Below are 22,042 nucleotides of genomic sequence, written 5' to 3' on the forward strand. Positions count from 1 at the left end.
TGTGGCATGGAGCTCAGGCCGGCAGGGCAGCTGGGGCTGGCTGAGGACGGACCGGCGAGGGGAACCAGCAGAGGGCCTTGGGAGTGCCAAGGGCTTCTCTGTAAGGGAAGCCCAGATTTACTTCTTTTGAAATCTTATCATTCCTTAGAGTTTAGGGACCAAAGGACTATTGCTTTTTTAAGAATATATATATATAGGTATATATTTATAGATACATAAATATATATCTATATATGTGTGTGTGTGTATTCACAAAGAAGAAACTAAACAAACAAAACCACACAAGAGAAACACAAAAGACAGTATAGAGTCTTATAAAAGCTGCCTTTAAATATCCCCAGGAGACAGGGTGAAGGAGACCTTTAAAAGTCCCAGCCTAGTCAGAGGGTGGCTATGGAAAGATCGTTCCGTGTCTCATATTCTCTTAAAACATCTCCCCACTCTGCCTTTTAAAAATAATTAAGGACTTGAGGTCTGGGCTCAGATGCAGGTAATGAAACTTATGGAAGCAGTGAGCCCACAACCCTCGGATGCACAGGGCACCGCTGAAGAGGCCTTGGGAGGAGCTCTGGCCTGCCCGGCCTTTGCCACCCAGAGGGGCCCCTGAGGCAGCAAGACGGGGAACCTGCTTTTCTTTCCTGACAGCTGCTTCCTCAGGCGGGAAGGAAAAGGGAATTTTGGCTTTTCCCTCCCTGCTCCAGATAGACAGAGGCCCTGCCTTTGGCTGAGCCAAGATACCTCCTGTTTCCCCTCGCCTGAGCCAGCCGCAGCGTCCCCTTGCTCTGGGCCAGCTTCTGGCTCTAAGTCTAAGTTTGCCCACCTATAGAGTAGATTCAGGATCCATATAGAGGGCTGTGCCAACAGACTTGGAAGGTTTGCTGCTGTATATACTGCCACTGAGAAGGGGATAGTTTTCACTATGTAGAAGCTGCAGAATTTAGAGGCCCCTCTCTACCCAGGACCTGAGAGAGAAGTAGATGTTTTGCCAAAATACTTCTTCATTCCTTTCAAAAGTACATCTTTCCTATGCAAAGAGTGTCTCACGTGCTTATCCGAGGTGCTCTAGATGGTGAGCAGTGTTCGGCTTCGAAGTGGCGTGTGCTCTGTCTCTCTGTCTTTGTCTGTCTCTTGTGTATCGTGGGTGCCATATAAAGCTGATCAGTGGTGGCGTTTCCTGCCTGCTTCTGTGAGATGGGCAAAAGATCTCAGCTTAGAACACCCTGACTCACCCTGCCTCTGTCAGCCTTTCGTGGGCCTGCGTGGCCTCGTGCGTATTTTTGTCAGGAGGATAATTTCCTCTCCACCCAATAGACATGGACCAGACTGGTCTGTGGCCCAGCTGTGTGGTGGGCACTCTGAACGCCAGATGTTGCTAAGGCGGGAGGTCTCTAATCTTATAGCACACCAGACAGTAAAGGATGTGGGGGTGGGGTCAGGGGGTTCCTCCTTCATAACGGTTTCTAACAAAACGTGTTCCTACCTGTTCCTCTGTCTTTGACTCATTTTTGGAGGGAATGGGATGAAAAATAGGCCCGCTAATAACATTGCCAAGGTACGGTGCGGTGTATATCTACTAAAATTTTCCAACTGATAGAAGAACCAGTATTGAGGACATCCGTACATCAGCGCAAGGCTAACACTTAGACTGGCCACCCTGGACACTTCTGGAGATAAGTAGTACCTACACATTCAAACAGATTTCACCTAGAAGCATGGCGGCCCCATCAGCACTAGGAGTTGAGCACTGTGCTAGGAGTGTGCCTAGGAGCTGGGGCTCAGGCACATTCTTAGTACTCAAAGTTAGAAGGGAAGACAGACCCATAGTGTAGTTATAATGGAAGGCCACACGGGGTCTGTGATAGCAAGAAGAGTACCTAGTTCCGACTTGACTGGAGATTAGAAAAAGTTTTCCTGAAGGAGATGAAAGGAGGGAAACGGTCTTTGAGGATGAACTGGGACATCTGAGCAAAGACATTTGGACAGCTGTCTCATTTTGATAAATCACCTTTACCAAGAAATACTAATGATTACATTTAATTCAGTACCTATTATGTGATAGACAGTAAGCACCAAGACCCTCTTCCCATTTCTAACTCTACCTGAACTCATTACCAAGTCACGTCAAGACACTTGAACCAAAATGGCATTTAAAAGTATTTTGCTTCCTAGTTCAGGAGCGGTGAATTTTGTGCCAGTGCTGCAGGGGCTGCCGGGGTTTGAACCAAGGGCCAGCAAACTGTGTAGGGCCTGCAGGCAGATCTGGCCTGCAGCCTGATTTTGTATGATCTACAAACTAACCATGGTTTTCATCTTTTAAAAAAATTGTAAAAATAAAAAAATGTGAGACAGAGACCATATGTGACCCACAAACCCTAAAATATTTATCTGACCCTTCGAGTAAAAAGTTTGCTGGCCCCATAAGATCATAGAAGACATAAGTCTTCCATATAATAATAACATATAATAATATATAAGGTTTAATGCGTTTGAACAACATGGTGTTTCTGTCTCTGTTGTGTGTGTATCTAATAGTCTGAACCCTTTCAGCTGCAAGTGTCAAAAACCCAACTCAAACATGTTTAAGCCAATAGGAAATTAATTGATATACATAATCGGTAAATCAAAGGATGTAACTGCCTTCTGGCATGGCTGGACCCAGGGGTTCAAATGATGATGTTCCATCTCTTGGCCTGGCCTCGCTGGTTTCAGCTGTAAAGTCCTAGGAAGAACTTTGGCCAGAATGGACATGCGCTTACCTCTAGGGTAGAAGGATAACCATCATAATTGTCAATTTCACCCAAACTGCATGAAGGGGAAAAATGTGTTCCCAAAGGAAGAGATGATAGGCAGAAGAGCCATATGCATTTAGCATTCCACCCCTTTATCGCTCAGCATCCACCTATACTTTTCTTGACAAACATCAATTTCAAGTGTGCTTGCCTAACAATGCAATAATGATCCTAGGCCCAACAACACAAAACACACCCACTGCGCCAGCCCATGCAGCTCAGTTTGTTGGACATGGTCCTGCAAGCCAAAAGGTTGCCAGTTCAATTCCCGATCAGGGCACATGCCTGGTTTGCAGGTTTGGTCCCTGGTCAGGGCATATACAGAAGGCAACTAATTGATGCTTCTCTCATATCACTGTTTCTCTCCCTCTCTTCCTACCTCCCCCTATAAAAATTAAATAAATAAGTAAACAGACCCACTTTCCCATGGAAGACAAAACAGAATCATGTCCAGTTGCTTTACTGAACCTTCAGTCCCGTGTCCCATCATGCTGTGCGGTTCTTGTTCAGGTCTGGGTATAACTTCTTATGACTTTGTCATCTGTGGCTAAAAGATAGATTTAGCTACCCCTACATAACCAATACAAAATAGTGGCAGAAAATAGGATAACAAGTTTTAAAGAAGAAAAACCATTTGGAATAGGGGAGAAGAGAAAACAATGGTCACTAATCTGTAGCACACAGCATATTCTTCTGGACAGTGGAGCGAGTTTCTTGTTCAACAAAACTGATTGTTCTCAGTCTTTTCACTTGATTCTTTATCTATTGTCTTTTATGGACATCCCAAAGGGGATGCCTCTTCTGGAATTGAAGTCTCCCTCTTCCTCTGGACATGATTTTGGGCCCAAAGATTGCTTTAAAGATTACACATTTCCAGATCCCTATTTGCCAAGCATGAGAATTTTCTGGTGATACAATTTCTTTCAAACTGATTGATTTGATTCTTGGGCTCTCTGCAGGCTAAGGACCATCATCGAGAATCTTGCTGACTCTTTGTCCTTGAGTCTGGATCTGGCCCTTGGAATTTCTGTCTCTTAGCAACAGGTCACACTTTGCCCATTTCCTTCCCCCTTAACTTCATGGCTTCCATAATGGTCTGTCTGCTCAGTGCCCCCAGAGAAAGATTACCTATTCGCACGTGGCTAGTTCATGCTCCAGCGGCCCTATCCAGATAGTCAGATATCCCTGAGTTGACCAAGGAGATGCTTAGGACAGGAGTGGGGCAGCCACACAAGCACTCATTCTGGCCGACCTGCTCCACTCCTCACCCTCTGGCCATGGTCCATTATTACACTGAAGCTGTATCACCAAAACACTCCTGAGGGGAGTCTGTCAGTGGACACTCAATTTGGGGACCCTCTGAGAACTTGTATAGCTTGGAGAGAGTCTTCAGCCTTTAGCAGGGTTTTTATAATTTCTCTCTCTGGGAGTCTCAAATGTAGTGAGAAAATACCTTTGGTCTGAGATAGGACTAATCTGGCATAGGACCTCTTACTTTGGAAGCAGCTCTGGATTGGCTGTGTGCTCTGACCAGACCTGGAGACTGGCCTCTACCTCAGTGGAATAGAGCACGCGTGCCCTACTCTACAGAAGAGTGTGCTGAGGACATGGAGATCATAGGATTTCTCTTGATCCTTTGCCAAGTCTGGATATAATCTTTTGGCAACCACTTTCCTGATTGTACCTGCCTGCATGGTGACAAGAGCAAATTCAGAAGGCACTCAGGCTATTTTGGGACTCCAGGCCTCCCTTCACAGCCAGTATATTTGCACAGTTATGTTACACAGCCCTGTGGTCTTTGGAAGAGCCAACAGAGAGAGAAACCTCATGGGCTCAGGGAGTTCAGAGCCATTGGAGGCTATTTGGCTGTCCTTCCAGCCTGAGCCACGCGCAGCCTGCAAAGTGGTCACTAAATCTGTGCCAAGTGCCACTCCTTTTCTCCCCGGCCCTGGCTTCAGAAATCGCTCTCACAACGTTCTCCAGCCTCTAAGCAGACTGGGCTGATCAGAGCCTTTGACTGGCCATCTGTAGGGGGGGCTTTGAAATTCCAGGCCCTGGCCACCTGCCTTCTAGTTGCCTAAGAGCACAGAGACCCAGAAGGCAGAGCAGACTGCAAGTCTAGGTCTGATTTTTCTGAAGAAAAGTCTCAGGTTCCCAGAAGAAAATTCAGGGAATAGTGAAGAAAACCTGTGAAATGAGTTTCATTTTCCCCTAGAGAGCAGGCCAGAAATGGCCTGACCCAGCAACCTTGGCACCAGGTCCCTTACAGGAAGCCAGCAGTCTGAGCTAGGTTCCCTGTTTTTTCCTTAAATTAAATTTACTGGGGTGACTGGTTAATAACAGTCTCTGTTTTTAAGCAGGAAATATCAGCTGTGTCCTCAGGACCTTCTTGTTACCATTGACACCAATGTTGGGCTTTGATGGTAGCCCTGTGTCTTAACCTAAGCACTCTAGAAATCACACTTTAGAACAAGGATTAAAGTGCTCATACTTTGTCTCCAAAGATGGAAGCCCAGGATGGTGAATGGGGAGAAGAAAATGTGAATCTAGGAAGGATGGGAAGGAATGTAAGAAAAGGAATGACTGTGCTGACCACTGCTTTACATGAACCAGGAGGAGAAAGAAGGTCATCTGCCAGCACTGTCTGCTACGCACAAGGTGTCGGCAAGGAGCGACCGTACTTGGAGCAGTTCACCAAGAAGAAAATTGAGAGGACATTCATCAATCCATTCCCTTCTTGTCTCCTGTTTTCCATTGGCCAACGTGCACCCCACAGAGTGCTAACTCCATTTCACCTCCGAGTTGCATCACTGCCTTATTGGGTGTCTGCTTGGGGAGTCAGGTCCCATGGCCTGCCATGTGGCATTTCTACCATGCATGTGGAAGTGGAGGGGACACTCAGCATATAGGTGGGGTGCCAACTAAGATAGAGAAAGAAGGCGGTGGCCTGAGAGTCCAAGAATGAGTATGAGGTTTATGACCCACAGGATTCACAGCCAAGTTCCCAGGCACCAAAACCCTTGGCATGGTCTGAATGCTGAGTGAGAGATTTACTATTTAATTTGGGAGAAAAAAAATAAGCATTCAGGTGTAGCTTGGAGAATCAGTCTTTTACTCTGGAACTTCCCAGGCCTTAAGCACCATTTCAGGTGGGTGTCCTACCTCTGTGCCTTTGTTTTCACTCACTTTGGCTGGAAGAAGAGGGTCTGGCTTTGATCATCTATGAGACACATGATTGTCAGGCCCTTGCCGGTCTAGCTTGCTAGACACAGGCAGAAAAGGCAACTCTAAACAAAGCTGTGTACAGTACTGGTTCTGCCAGTACGGAAGAAAGCTGAACTACAGAACCTAATTGAAAATCTTGAGAAGAGCCCAGCATACTCCGACATCCAGACATCTTCCCGGTGTTGTCGCCGAAATACCTAGGATGGACACATGACCCAAATCTCAAGATAAAATAGATTGTTTAACCAGCTGACTTGATACCAGATAACAAGGATTTTCAACTTCTCAGCCAAGGGTCATCAGGTCCCCAGTGAGTCCATTTCACTTCAGTTCCGACAATTCCATGTTGCGGAGTCTTGTTTGCACACTCCCTCCCGTTGTGTATGAGAGCCGGTTTAATTACAAATGATAGGCACCAACACAAACCAGCTTAAGCAAGAAGGGAACTGTGTAGTGGGATTATTGACTCAGGTAGGGCCGAATTCAGGGCTCAACGAGGGCTCTGCTGTACTTGCTTGTGCCTTGCTTCAACTTTCTTTCCTGCCATAGACACACTTTCTCCATGTGAGAAAGGGTGAGAACGTGCTTTGAGGGGAAGACTGTGATGGGCTCCACTTAGGTCACAAACCTATATCTAAACTCATCACTCTTGTCAGGGTGATGGAGTCCCCGGCTTGGCCTGATGGCTCAGGTACTCATCTCTGTGGAAGGGGAGGGCCGAAGGCAGCATTGTAACTGTTGGGCCCTCCAAGCACAATGGAGTATAAAAACGTGTACCGGATGGTCTGGAAAAACATGTAATTTTGCCTGCGTGGAGAACAGGATGCAAGTGAGTGGGTGGTAAAAGTCAAGTAGGAGGCAGTTCCAAAGAAAAGGGCAGAAGTGTTATCCTAGGGACAGAAGGGAGCCATGGACGGATTTCCGTAGAGGAGTGGCATGATTAGTTTTGGGTTTTAGGAAGATTCCCTTGGGCAGCTAAGTAGAGACTAGGTCGGAGGGATAGATAGTGGGACAAGGGGTCTAGTTTGGAGGCTAGAACAATGGTTGTGGTGAGGAGACTTAGGAATATAAAGGAGGAGTTGATTCGAGATGTATTCAACAGTAAAATTTAAGATGTTTATGAGGTAAAATTGGTTCATTTTAAGTGAGGGCAGAAGTCTAAGATGCTTCCCTGTCAGGATTCAGACTGAACAAGTCATAGGTGCTATTTACCAAGCTAGGAATATGGAGGAGATGCAGATTAAGAAGGAGACGAGTTTGCCTGTGAGGCATACAAATAGTGTTTCCTTAAAAGGCAACTTATCCAAAAGGCAACTTGAAACTCAAGAGGTAAAGGATAGGGATATAGATTTGGGAGTCCTAGTAACTTGCAGTCAGTGGCCACACAGGCTGATTTAAACAGAAAAGCCATTTGTTTTTGTTTTTGTTTTTGATATTTTATTTATTCATCTTTAGAGAGAAGGGAAGGGAAGGGGAGAGTGGGAGAGAAACATGAATGTGTGGTTGCCTCTTAGGTGTCCCCCGCTGGGGACCTGGCCTGCAACCCAGGCATGTGCCCTGACTAGGAATCGAACCAGCAACCCTTTGCTTCACAGGCCCGTGCTTAATCCACTGAGCTACACCAGCCAGGGCCAGAAAAGCCATTTGTTAAAAGGACATTGGGTGGGACATGGGATTGCCAACCAGGAAACACAAGCTTAGAAAACAAGCAGGAACAATGGGAGGCCAATCAACCAGAGCAAAAGCCAAAATCAGATGCCAGAAAGAGCCCACTGACAATACTGCCACTGTCATCATCACTGGACTCTGAATGTCACCATGACCAGTATCCACACCACCACAGCCCCCTGGCGTGGGATAAAGCTGACCCTACTGTGGCCACTGCCACCAGAATGAATTACCTGTTTTTCGTGGGCTGTAAATCAACTTATTCCAGGATCTACATTTCTGGGAACTACTTGGCCAGGACTAGATCATGTGCCTCTGTTTTAGTTGCCAAAAAGCTGGGAAAGCAAAGACCAAACCTTTCTGATGTCGGTCATGGAGGATGGGCTCTGCTTACCTCCACGACCTGTAGCATAGAAAGGGGATTCAGATTCTGCGCACCCCCAAATTACCAAGGTCTGCTTTCGATAGGCACTAATGCAATCACTGAAAAGAATGATAAGGGTAGAAATGAGTGTGCATTTCTAATTAAATAGCGAATGACAGGAGAAGAGTCTATTAAGGATGCTGTGAAGAGGCTGTGTGAGGTGCAGGAATAACTGGGAGAGCACAGCCTACGGAAGCCAGCAGAGGAAGGGATGCAGGAATAGGGTGGCCAACAGTGCCAAGTTACATCAATTGGTCAAATAAGCCTGAAATTTCCCAACCAATTTAGTCGTTTGGAAATTATTTGTGACTTTATGGTGAAAGTATTTTCAGCAGAGATTTGGGGGAGAGGCCAGATGGCACTAGATCCAAGGAATAAATGGGAGGTGAGGGTGTGAAGATGGAGGGTATAGACCGTTTCCCAAGAAGCTGGGTTGAAGGCAACAAAAACTGTGTAATAGACAGAAATGTGTGGGATTAAAATTGGATTCTTAAAGTAAAATTAGACTTTTAAAGAAGGTTTGGTGAATCAAGTTTATATGCTAAGATCAAAGCGTAGTGGAGAAGAAAAAGTTGAATATCCATGAGGGAAAGGTGTAAGTGAAGGAGGAAAGGGAACAATAAACATATTATAGTAAAAGGATTAACCTTGGATTTGAAGGGAGACATCTCTACCTCTGAGAGAGAAAGAGTGGGAGAGATTCCAATATTTGGAGGGTGCTGAAAATGGGGAGATTTCCCCCATAGCATTTATTTTCTCTGTAGGGGATGGAAAGACTATCTTGCCACAATAGGGGATGGTGGCAAAAGTGTGGAAAGACTGCCTGGTACTCCAGGGGCCCAGCTGAAGACATTGAATTTGTAGCACTCTGTGTTGGGTGAAGTTAAGCAATTTATTGTAGATAAAGGTGACTCATAGACCCCAAGGTCAGAGGGCCTCAAGAAAGACCTAGGAAACTTTCAGAGACCAAAGAGCAGTCTTGCCACTCTGGTCTCTGCCTCTTCAAAAGCTGTTGCGAGGCCCTTGCTGGTGAGTTGCTTTCGCTAACAGAACCAATGCCTTCCCCAATCCCTCGGAACTTCTGCTCTCTGAGACTAAGGCTGTATGTTATTACAGCCTGTTATTATGTCCTGTAATTTTATATCCCTCAAATTTTCAGGTGTTATAAGCAAAGTGTATAACAAACTAATACTGAGACAGTGTTGTGTCCCACACTGAGTGGCAAAGGGAGAAGAGCAGGCATCAAAAAGGAGAGGGAGTGAGAAAGGAGAAGCTGATGTCATTAGGGATTACATCCCTAATGTAAAAACATCATTGGGGAAATTATGACTGAGGCTGGTTCAGGAGGGATAGAGATGGAATGTTATCACTCAGGGCCAAAGCCTTCCTGTGTGTGCTGCGTCCAGCTAAAGAGAGAGTGAGGAAGAAGGCAGATCAAAGATAAGCCTTGCCCTGTCAGTGCCAATGGAAAAGAGGGGCACATGGGAGCCAAGACACCCATTTCACACGGATGAAAATAGGTCTGACCGTATCTAAGGTTAGTAACCACAATAACCAGGCATAACTTTCACTTATGAACTACAGTAAGTCCTCACTTAATGTCATCAATAGGTTCTTACAAACTGTAATTTTAAGCTAAACAACATTTAAGAGCCTGCAAACTAAAGGATCTCGGTTCGATTCCCAGTCAGGACACATGCCTGGGTTGCAGGCCAGTTCCCGGAAGGGGATGCACGAGAGGCAACCATAGATTTGATATTTCTCTCCCTCTCTCCTTCCCTTCCCCTCTAAAGATAAGTAAATAACAATCTTTAAAAGAAAAACATATAAGAAAATCACTTTTATCACAGGCTAATTTATATAAACAAGAATTAATTTCCTATGGTATATCTTTGGTCACTAACCATTATCAAACTTCTAAATAAAGACCCCAGACACTTCTAATATTAGACATTTATATAAATGTGAGCTATACATACATTTAAGAAAGATGAATGAAAATAAGTAACAATGATTATTTAACCCGCTTGTTCCAGCTCAGAGTTGAGGAGGGGCTGGAGCCTCTCCCAGCTTCTCAGGGTACAAGATAGGACCCACTGTGGACAGGACACCTTTCTGTGGCAAAGGTATTCACGCGCACCCGCACTCAGACTGGGGCAACGGACACAGGCCAGTTCACAGTATATGCACGTTGTTGGAATGTGGAAGGAAACCAGCATTTCTGGAGAAAACCCAGACAGACAAGGGAAGTATGTTCCAACTATACATAAATAGGGAGTGGCCTGATTGGGAATAGAAATTATTTTCCCTCGTCAATGTTATAATGAAACAACATTGAACAAAGTGTCATTTGAGAACCTGCTATACTCCCCAGTCCCAGGTACTCTGCTGGTTACTTTACAGGTACAGTTGACTCTCCTTTTTTGTATGATCAATAGTAGTATTGATTATACTATTACAGTTGTTCCATTTTTTTCTCCCCTTTATTCCCCTCTGCCCTATATTCCCCATCCTGCCAGCATTCCTCCATCCTAGTTTATGTCCCTGGGTCATACATACCAGTTCTTTGCCTTCTCTATCTCTGACACTATCCTTAACCTCCCCCTGTCTATTTTGTATCTATCATTTAGGCTCTTTATTTCCTGTATCTTTTTCTCCATTCTCCCCTTCTACCTCCCTGCTGATAACCCTTCCTGTGACTTCCATTTCTGTGATTCTGTTCCTGTTCTAGTTGTTTGCTTAGTTATTGTTTTTGTTTTAGGTTCAGTTGTTGATAGTTGTGAGTTTGTTATCATTTTACTCTTCATGTTTTTGATCATCATCTTTATCTTAGATAAGTCCGTTTAACATTTCATCTAATAAGGGCTTGGTGATGATGAACTCCTTTAACTTTACCTTATCTAGGAAGCACTTTACCTACCCTTTTATTCTAAATGAAAGCTTTGCTAGATAGAGTAATCTTGGATGTAGTCCTTGACTTTCATGACTTCAAATACTTCTTTTTAGCCCTGTCTTGCCTGCAAGGCTTCTTTTGAGAAATCAACTAATAGTCTTATGGGAACTCCTTTGTAGGTAACTTCTCCTTTTCTCTTGCTGCTTTAATATAATTATGATGTGCCTTGGTGTATGCTTCCTCGGGTCCAATTTCTTTGGGACTTCCTGAGCTTCCTGGACTTCCTGGAAGTCTATTTCCCTCACCAGATTGGGGAAGATCTCCTTCACTATTTTTTCAAACAAGTGTTCACTTTCTTGCTCTTCTTCTTTTTCTGGCACCCCTATGATTCAGATGTTGTAAAGTTTAAAGTTGTCCCAGAAGTTCCTAAGCCTCTCCTCATTTTTCTTTTTTTAATTCTCATTCCTTCTCTGGTTGAATGTTTATTTCTTCCTCCTGGTGCAAATCATTGATTCAAGTCCTGTTTCCTTCCCTTCACTGTTGGTTCCCTGTATAGTTTTTGTTATTTCACTTTGCATAGCCTTCACTTCCTCCTCTATTTTATGACCATACTCAACCATTTCTGTGAGCATCCTGATTACCAGTGTTTTGAACTCTTCATCTGATCAGTTGGCTACCTCTTCATCACTTAGTTCTTTTTTTGGAGCTTTGATCTGTTCATTTGGACCATATTGTTGGTCTCCTCAGGCCTGTTATGTAGTAGGGGGTGGAGCTTAGGTATTCACCAGGGCAGGGCAACTCACATTGCTGAGTTGTGGCACTCTAGGTGGGACAGGGATCGCCCATTGTTCTGAGAGGGAACGATGCCACTTGCTGGGCTCTCAGCTGGCTTTCAGTCACTTCCCCCGCTACTAATAAGCAACTTGGGCCATTCTGGTGCTGATTTTCAGGTGGGTGGGTTTGTGTACATTCTAGGACCCTGTGGGTCTCTCCAGTGAACTGTCTTGTGAGGTTGGGAGTTTCTCCCACCTCCTCAACCTCCACAGATTTTTATAGCCAGAGGTTTTGAGGCTTTATTTCCCCACCCTGGAACCATGGGTTGCATGGTCTGTCTTGCTCCCCAGTTGTTTCTCCTGGTTTATCTGCACGCTAATGTGGGACCACGCAGTCCATCAGCCTCCACCTCACCAGGTCCACCAGTCACTGCCTTGCCCACCCCAGTCCTCCAGCCCCCACCTTGCCTCAAGTCTTCTACATCCCAGCTGCCAGTCTCCACCCCTCCTGCCAGTCTAGATGAATGTTTCTTCTTTAACTGCTTCATTGTCAGACTTCCATACAGTTTGATTTCCTGGTGGGCCTGGTTATTTTTTGCTTTTAAATTTGTTGTTGTCTTTCTTTTGGTTGTGGAAGGAGGCAAAGTGTATCTGCCTATGCCTCCATCTTGGCTGGAGGTTGGTACAGTTGACTCTTGAACAACACAGGTTTGAACCGCTCAAGTTCATTTATATGCATATTTTTTTAAAAAAAAACATATAGTCAACCCTCTGCATCCCCAAGTTTTGCCCTGGATGGAAAACAGCTTTTGATTTGCATTTGGGAATCTGCAGATGCAAAGGGCTGACTGTATACATTCTTCTATGCCCTTTTATATAAAGGACTTGAACATCCAGGGGTTTTAATATCATGGGCAATCCTGGAACCAATCTCCATGGATACCGAGGGATAAGGGACTACCATAATTAAGTTTTCTGGGAGTCTAATGTTACATGTGAATTTTTAACTGGAGATGGAACAGGTTGGTAAGAAGCTAGGAAAATTCTTTGGCAAGTGGAATGGGGAAACTGAGATGGATGGCTGAACAAACTGGTTGAGCAATCTACAACCAGATAATGAACTGCAAGGTCATATCTTCCCTGACCAAAGACACTTTGGAGCAAATGTTTTACATATTCCAGACTATGCTGAGGCAGACCTGCCTTAGTTCCAGTCCCTTTCCAGGGACATACTTTTTAACACCCTAGATGGGACCTGGAGTTGTATTCTCTCCTTTACTCTCCAGTTCATCTTTTCTGTCACTTCTCATTTCCTGTTGGTGTGGCAAATCTGTCCGCAGCAGCAGAGTAAAACATTCATGAAGACACGCCTCATCAATACTGAGACCACAGGTAAGTCTGCCTTCTGGACACAGAGTAACCTGCCCACATGACTATCCTTAAGTGACAGAGTTTGGTGAGTCGGGGGCTGATCACTTCTGATGTTCAAATTGATCCACTACTATCCCCACCACCTCTTGCCTGTGTGGAGCTGAGTCCTCTGTCTCAGTAGAGTAAATCCAACTTCAAAGTGACTGGCCACCACAATGACCATTGGTAATTCAGCCCAGAGGAGATGGGGTAAACATGTCCACAGGCCTCTCTCTATTAGGGACCCAACTTACTTGACTTGGCTCAAGGTGCATTGATGGGGCTCTTGGGCAAAGCTACTATTGTGACTCATACTATAACTCCTCATCCTCTATTTGGAGCATTTATTACACTGACTTTGAAAATGTTACTCTTGTCATGTCATACCTGTCACTAGGTTTCTCTTTCTGGTTTCAGTCCTTACACCATGCACTTCAGACAAGATCAGCTGCTTTCAGGGTGGTATGGCCGTAGGCTATGCACTTGTTATACCTGGCCAGAGGGTAAACTCATACTCCTCTGGGAAATTCCCCAGAGCCCCTATCTGGCCACTGTTTGCTAAACCCCCTTGCTAATCACTTCCTACACCCTTTCCATATTTCCCTTTCTTGTCAACCAGGCTGCTTTTCACTGGAGCCGATCTCTTAACTGGACTGACACTCCATCCTGGGGCCCTACATCCTGGTACTGGAGGTCTCATCATCAGTCATCAGCTGTACTGACCAGGTTAAAAAAAAAGGCAAAATGGGGGATGCCAAAATCACTCCCGGAGATTCCTTCTTAGAATGAGATCTCAACAATTGGGCCACATTTAAGGGCGATGATCAAAAGAAAAAGCACCACATTTTCTTTTGTAATATTGTCTGGCCCCAATACAAACTCAGGGATGGGCAAGTCTGGCCTGTAAATAGATATCTGAATTATAACAGTTTTCCAGTTAGATTTGTTTTGCAAAAATGAAGGCAAGTGGAGTGAAATACCTTATATTCAGATCTTTATGGCTCTTTGCCAAGATAGGGACTTAAGAAAGCCTTCTAAGATGTGTATTGCCACATCTGTATCAGATGAATGAGAAGACACCTTCCTTTCAGTCCCAGCAAGACAAAGTCCTCTGTCCCTAGCAGATAGAACCCATCCTGAGGGCGGAGCAACCTGTCCCCCAGCTCATTCCCCTGTCATCCCCTAAAGTGCGACGGTCACCTCATAACCCCTCTGCCACTAGAGAGCCACTGGCACCCACCCCTGCTTGTAGTCCTGCCACTACCAGGAGCAGAACTCATTATCACCCAAACCCTAACGTGTTATCACTTATGGAAGCAGCAAGTGGGGAGCCTTATAGGGGCCATGTTCCCTTGTCTATGTATGACCGGGCCCTCTGTAAAGAAAAACTCCGTCAGTGCTCTGAGAATCCTGGTAAATTCACATAGGGTTTTAATCACTTGACACTGACTTGGAGTAATTTACATATTGTTCGCCCCGACTGCTGCACTATAGATGAAAAGCAGTGCATAACAGAAACCCTAGAGCCTGTGCTGATGAATTAGCTGGTCATCATGCTCTACATTGCATATATTGACCAGGGGGAGATGCAATCCCAGAGCAGAACCCTAACTGGGCCTGTCAAACTGGGTCAGATAAAAGGACAAGAGGGAAGAGACTGCTGGTTCCATAAGATTACTTGCCTCACAGAGGGGATGAAAAGACGCACTGTTAAGTTTCTTAATTATGATAAAGAGAAGTTACTCAGAGTAAGGATGAAAACCCCACCCTTTTTCACAGCAATTAACAGCAGCTTTATGAAAGTGCACAAACATTGACCCTGAGTCTGCTGAGGGCCCCGCACTTCTGGGGATGCATTTCATCCAGCAAGCGCCCCCAAATACCAGGAGAAAGTTATAAAAACTAGCCTTGGGACCCCGATCACCACTGAGCAACTGGTATAGACTGCTTTCAATGTTTTTTAACAACCAAGACAAGGCACAAGAGGAAAAAAATATCACCCATGGAAACACAAATCTCACTCATTAGCTGCAGCTTTAAGTCCTAGGCAACCTCAAGGTTACCCATCCCCCAGATTACAACAAACATCAAAGGGGCAACACTATTTCTGTGGACAAGAAGGGACCTGGAAGAGGGAGTGCCCACAGCTGACTCTGGCTTGACTGCCTCCAGGACCATGTCCCCTCTGTGAGAAGAAGAGCCATTGGAAGAATGAGTGTCCTAGGCTCCAAAGAGAACCCAGTACCTCTAAACCAATGATGGTCCAAACACAAAGAATTGACAGTGTCTGAGGCCTCCCACCACCCCCACGGACCACCACCCCCATCGACTATCTGACCATCATGCCAGAGGAGCCTCAAGTAACTCTTTGTTAAAAAATTAATTTTATTTGATTTAAAAAATTTTTTAATTTAATTGTCGTTCAAGTACAGTTTTCTGTTCGAGTAACTCTTGACATGGCAGGTAAGTCCATAACATTTTTATTAGACAGGGGGCTGCTTAGTCTGCTCTGATTTACTCACCTGGACAGCTTTCTCCCAAAACCTGTTTGATCACTGGGGTGAGTGGGCAGCACAGCCTCAGAAATCTCACTTAAAAAAAAGAATTTATTTGTTTAGTTTTAGAGAGAGGGGAAGGGAGGGTGATAAAGAAGGAGAGAGACATCAAGGTGTGGTTGCCTCTCACACGCCCCCAACCGGGGACCTGGCCCGCAACCCAGGCATGTGCCCTGACTGGGAATGGAATCGGTAACCCTTTGGTTCACAGGCTGGCACATAATCCACTGAACCACATCAGCCAGGGCACAGAAATCTCACTTTTAATCATACTTTTCTTGTAGTTGTGGGGTACCTCATCCCTTTATTAGGGAGGGATATCTTGTCTACTCTAGGAACTACCATTATCCTGGGAACATTAGCCATAGAAGATAATTGACCCTCATTGTTATACCTGATGGCCAATTTAATTTTTCACTCTGAACCAAAAATTAATAATGTTGCAGAACGTATCCTTGTCCGAGTATAGGAAACCAAGGTACCAGGCAGGGCAATAAATGTATCCCCCACCAAGATATTCCTGCCCTGGCCAAGTGGCTCAGTTGGTTGGAGCACTGTCCTGTACACCAAAATTTGTGGGCTTGATTACCAATCAGGCCACATACCTAGGTTGTGGGTTTGATGCCCAGTTGGGGTGTGTACAAGAGGCAATTGATCAACGTTTCTCTCTCACATAAATGTTTCCCTCCACTCCCCTTTCTCTCCCTTCTTTTCTCTCTAAAATCAATAAACATATCCTGGGGTGAAGATTGAAAAAAAAAAAGAGATATCCCTAAAACCAGCAGTACCTTCCTTCTAAAACCTGAGGCCATAAAAGGGATTGAACCTCTCCCTGAAAAATGTTTAAGGCATAGGCTTCTCAAGCCCTGCCAGTCCCCATACAATACCCTTATTCTCCCAGTAAAAACCCAAAAGTACAAGACCCATTGGTACTGTACATCCTATAGTTCTAAACCTCTACACCATCTTAAGTCCCAGGAGAAGCCAAATGTTTTACTATATTAGATTTAAAGGATGCTCTTTTTAAAAGATTTTATTTTTTAGAGAGGGGAAGGGAGGGAGAAAGAGAGGGAGAGAAATATCAATGTGTGGTTGCCTCTCGCATGCCCCCTACTGGGGACCTGGCCCACAACCCAGGCATGTACCCTGACTGGGAATCAAACCAGCAACCTCTGGCTCGCAGGCCAGCACTCAATCCACTGAACCACACCAGCCAGGGCTAAAGGATGCTTTTCTTCTGTATCCCCCTTCAGCCTGACTCCTAGTACCTGTTTGCATTCGAATGGACTGGCCCCCAAACTAGGAAGATTTGTCAGTATTTGTGGACTGTGCTCCCTCAGGGTTTTAGGGACAATCCCCATTTGGTTGGAAATGTGGGCCAACAGCTGGAGGATGCCCACACTTGCAGACTACAACATTCAGAAAGAGTCCACTCTGCACTTGGTGCTTGGACTGCAGGGTGGCACCATCAAGCCCTCCCTCTGCAGGGTGGCACCTCAGCCCTCCCTCTGTAATTGCCAGGGCAGGGTAACTCATGTCACCACTCTGTGGCTCTGGGTGAGGGAGGGCTCAGAGAGGGGACAGTGCAGCTGCCTGGCCTCTGGAGTTTTGCCCAGAAGAAAGCTGTCTGCCAGCACTCACCCTGTTGCCAGTCACTTCAACTTATCCCCGTATTCCACCAGTGCCCTTCCAGCTGTCACTGTGGTGTTGAATCTCATAGGGTGGTGAGTCTGCATAAGTCCTAAGTCCACTGTGTGCCCTGGAAGAGGAGTCTCCTAAGAATCCTACAGTTTTTTTCACTGCCTCAACCCCCGCTCGTTTTCCCAGTCAGAAGTTACAGGGACTTATCTTCCTGGCACGGGAACCCTGGGCTGGGTGGTCTGGTTTCAATCCCTCACTCCTGAGGTATCCCTCCCAAATTTTATCTACTACATGTGTATGTGTGGCTGCCTGGTCCACATTCATGCCTCTCTGCAACACTCTGCATCTCCACACCTCTCCGTGCATCTCCACGTCTCCACTCCTCCTACTCATCTGGATGAATGGCTTCTTTAAATCCTTGGTTGTCGGGCTTCCACACAACTCAATTTTCTGACTTTTCTGGGTGATATTTGTTTTGTAGTCTAGTTGTAATTTTTGCTGTAATTGTGTGAGGAGGCAAGATGCTCATGCCTCCATTTGAGTCAGTATAGACATTAACTCAGAGGTCTTTTCCTAATTGTAAGGCCCTAGTGAGTACTATGAGTTTAGCTTTTTAAAGCCAAAGTAGTGGGGTGGGGGCAGGGATTTTGCCTCTTGTTTACTGAAGACAGACAATAGCATTCCCCACCTTTTTTTCCCCAGTCAATAAAAGGGAAACTTTATTGAGGCCCTGGGGTCAAGGGGTTCGGGAGGCAGAACGGCCTTATACAACCTTCTTCTTGTGGTGCAGGTTGTTGGTATGGCCACACTTTTTGCAGATGACAGTGCAGAAGTTCTGATGGGCTTAACACTTGCAGCAAATCACCTTGTTACAGTTGCAGCTCTGGGCCACCAGAGAGTCCCAAAGAAATTGGACCCAAGGAAACACACACCAAGGCACATCATCATTATATTACTCAAGATTAAAAATAAGGAGAGAATCTAAAAAGCAGCAAGAGAAAGGGAGACAGTTACCTACAAAGGAGTTCCCATAAGACTATCAGCCGATTTCTCCAAAGAAACCTTGCAGGCAAGAAGAGGCTGGAAAGAAGTATTTGAAGTCATGAAAGGCAAGGACCTGCATCCAAGATTGCTCTAACCAGCAAAGCTATCATTTAGAATGGAAGGACAGATAAAGTGCTTCCCAGATTAGATAAGTTAAAGGAGTTCATCATCACCAAGTTCTTATTATATGACATGCTAAAGGGACTTATCTAAGAAAAAGAAGATTGAAAGTATGAACAGTAAATTATAACAAACTCATAACTATCAACAACTGAACCTAAAACAAAAACAAAAACTAACTAAGCAAACAACTAGGAACAGAAACAGAACAGGAACAGAATCACGGAAATGGAGATCACATGGAAGGTTATCAGCGAGGGTGGGGAGGGAGTGAATAGGGGGAAAAGTATAGAGAATAAGAAACATAAATGGTAGGCACAAAATAGACAGGGGGAGGTTAAGAATAGTATAGGAAATGGAAAAGGCAAAGAACATATAAGTTCTTGAACATGAACCTGTGGACATGAACTAAGGTGGAGAATGCCAGAGGGAAGGATGGGTGCAGGGCAGAGGGGGATAAAAGGGTGAAAAAATGGGACTACTGTAATAGCATAATCAGTAAAATATACTTAAAAAATAAAACTTCCCTAATTTGGTAAAGAAAATAGATGTGCAAGTCCAGGAAGTACAGAGAGTTCCAAACAAGATGCACCAAAAGAGGACTGCACCAAGACGCATAATTAAAATGCCAAAGGTTTGCCCTGGCTGGTGTGGCTCAGTGGATTGAGTGCTGGCCTGCAAACCAAAGAGTTGCTGGTTTGATTCCCAGTCAGGGTGCATGCCTGGGTGCAGTCCAGGTCCCCAGTGTGGGGCATGTGAGAGGCAAACACACACTGATGTTTCTCTCCCTCTCTTTCTCCCTCCCTGCTCTTCTCCAAAAAAATAAATAAAATCTTTAAATTAAAAAATATTTAAAATATTTTTAAATGCCAAAAGTTAAAGATAAAGAGGGAATCTTTAAAGCAGCAAGAGAAATGCAGAGAGTTACCTACAAAGGAGTTCCCATAAGACTGTCAGCTGATTTCTCAAAAGAAGCTTTGCAAGCTGTAAGGGACTGAGAGAAGCATTCGGAGTGATGCAAAGTAAGGACTTACAATCTAGATTACTCTAGTCAGTAAAGCTATTATTTAGAATTGAAGGGCAGATAAAGTGCTTCCAGGACAAGGTAAAACTAAAGAAGTTTAGTCACCATTATTATATGAAAGGTTAAAGGGAATTATATAAGAAAAAGAAAAAGATCAAAATTATGAATATTAAAATGGCAATAAACTCAAAACCATCAACAAATCTGAAAAGCAAACAAAGCAAACAAGCAGAACAGGATTAGAAGGATAGATATGGAGATCTTTGGAGGGTTACATGTCAGAGGAGAAGGGAAAGAATGGGGGGGGAATACACAGGGATTAACAGGTACAAATTGGTAGGTACAAAATAGACGGGGGTGGGGGTGTTAAGAACAGTATAGGAAGTGACTAGCCAAAGAACTTATATGCATAACTCATGGATATGAACTAAGGGTGGGTATTGCTGAAATAGGGGTATAGGGGTACCAGGCAGAGGTGGGCAAAGGGGGAAAATTGGGAAAACTGTAATAGCATAATCAATAAAATGTATTTAAAAAATTCTACCTGCTCCCTATAAGGACTACCAACACAAACAACCAAAACCAGGGACGTGGTCTAGGAGGGATAACTCTCCTGAGTCCCAACTACAACCCAGATGGAAGGGCCCACTTTAGGTACTACTAAGCAACCCAACTGTAGTAAAGCTTATAGGGATGGCCAGTTCGGTTCCCATATCTCAAACTAAACCTGTTTCTTGTGAGTCCCCAGAAGAACCACAACCTGAGACTTACTCTTTGAACCCATCGAGACCTCAAGGTCTTCTTCAAGAAACAAAAACCTGTTACAGATAAGTAATGTGGTGACTGGGCTTTGTTATAATTGTCTTTCACACACACACACACACACACACAGATACATGTTGTGTGTCTGGAGAAAATTAGCCATTGTTAATACAATACAACAGTTTTCATGACATTGGTGTAACCTGGCAACCAAGGAGAGTGGACTGGAATGCACAAGTGTGAACAATGATGACTTCACTGTACTAGTCAGTGGGGGCAGTGGATGCCACTGAGTGGGCATGTGTACTGTGTGGCTGTCACATTCAAAACGACTGAGCAAGTAGAGCAACGAATCTGCATGAAATTTTGCATTAAGCTTGAACTCTTCCCTACAGAAACTATTGGAATGATTCAGAAGGCCACAGCTATAGGCAACTGCTGATTGGCAGCTTCATCATGACAACATGCCCGCTTATGCATCACATCTTGTGCAGAGTTTTTTGGTGAAGCATCAAACACCCAGGTGACTCAGTCTCCCTACAGCCCAGATTTGCACCCTGTGATATCTGTCTTTTCCCAAAACTAAAATCACCTCTGAAAAGTGATTTCACCTTTAAAAGAATGTCAGTGAGATACATGAAGATACAACGGGGCAGCTGATGGCAACTGGGAGAACTGTGTGAGGTCCCAAGGTGTCTACTTTGAAGGAGACTGAGGTGTCATTGTCCTATATACAATGTTTCTTGTATCTTGTATCTTCTTCATTGAATGTGTCTGTTTTTCATATTACATGGCTGGATACCTTCTTCTTCATCCAAGAACATTTTTTCCCATTGTTTTTAGAGAGGAAGAGAAAGTGAAGTGTCAATGTGAGAGAGTAACATCAATTGGTTGCCCTTCACACACGCCCAGACTGGGAATCAAACCGGACTGGGGATGCCCTCAAAAACTCACAATGGTGCGAACCAGATGATCTCGGTTCGATTCCCAGTCAGGGCACATGCCTGGGTTGCAGGCCAGTTCCCTGCAGGCCAACACCCAGCAGGGGACGCACGAAAGGCAACCATACATTGATGTTTCTCTCCCTCTCTCCTTCCCTTCCCCTCGAAAGATAAATAAATAAAATATTAAAAAAAAACTCACAATGGTCTCTAGATTTGCTTGTTAACATGCAAGATAATAGATTAGTCTTTGATTATCTACCAGCAATAGAGGAAGGGGTATGCACAGTCATAAACAAAACATCCTGCATTTACATAAACTTTTCAAGTAAAGTAAGGGAAGACATCAAAAAAAATATATGACCAGGCTCCATGGCTTCATAACTTTGGAAAGGGGAATCTTCTGCCAGCTCAATCTGTGACTCTATAAAGTCTGCTCTCCCCTCAATTACCTGGTTTTCACCCTTACTTGGACCTCTAGTAATTACAGTTCTCCTCCTCATCTACGGACCATGCCTTTTTAATCTTCTTATTGAATTTGTCACTTCTAAAATATAGTAATTTCACACCAAGATGATGATGCTTCAGGGATTCCAGCCTACTTTAGAAGAATCAGCTCACAGCCTCTCTGTTCCAGTCTGGGATCCCATTCCCTTGCCTCCCTTAGATCAGGCAGGGAGAGACTTCCATACCCTGCACAGGCAGGGAACATGACCCTTGTCAGCAGGAAGCAGTTAATGAAAACATATCCTTCTCCTTTATCACCCCTAAAA

General features: G+C 44.6%; 1 long non-coding RNA gene across 1 annotated transcript; it reads left to right on the top strand.

Moving 5' to 3' along the window:
- Window positions 1-1,092: 1,092 nt before the first annotated feature.
- On the top strand, window positions 1,093-17,230 carry LOC118987784 (uncharacterized). The gene is made up of 3 exons (XR_005066642.1): window positions 1,093-1,105; window positions 7,372-7,376; window positions 17,146-17,230. It is a non-coding gene; the product is annotated as an uncharacterized LOC118987784 (long non-coding RNA).
- The last annotated feature ends 4,812 nt before the right edge of the window (window positions 17,231-22,042 follow it).

Source organism: Sturnira hondurensis, unplaced genomic scaffold, assembly GCF_014824575.4.
Source record: "Sturnira hondurensis isolate 20B ecotype Veracruz unplaced genomic scaffold, ASM1482457v3 Scaffold0005329, whole genome shotgun sequence".
Lineage (NCBI taxonomy): Eukaryota > Metazoa > Chordata > Mammalia > Chiroptera > Phyllostomidae > Sturnira > Sturnira hondurensis.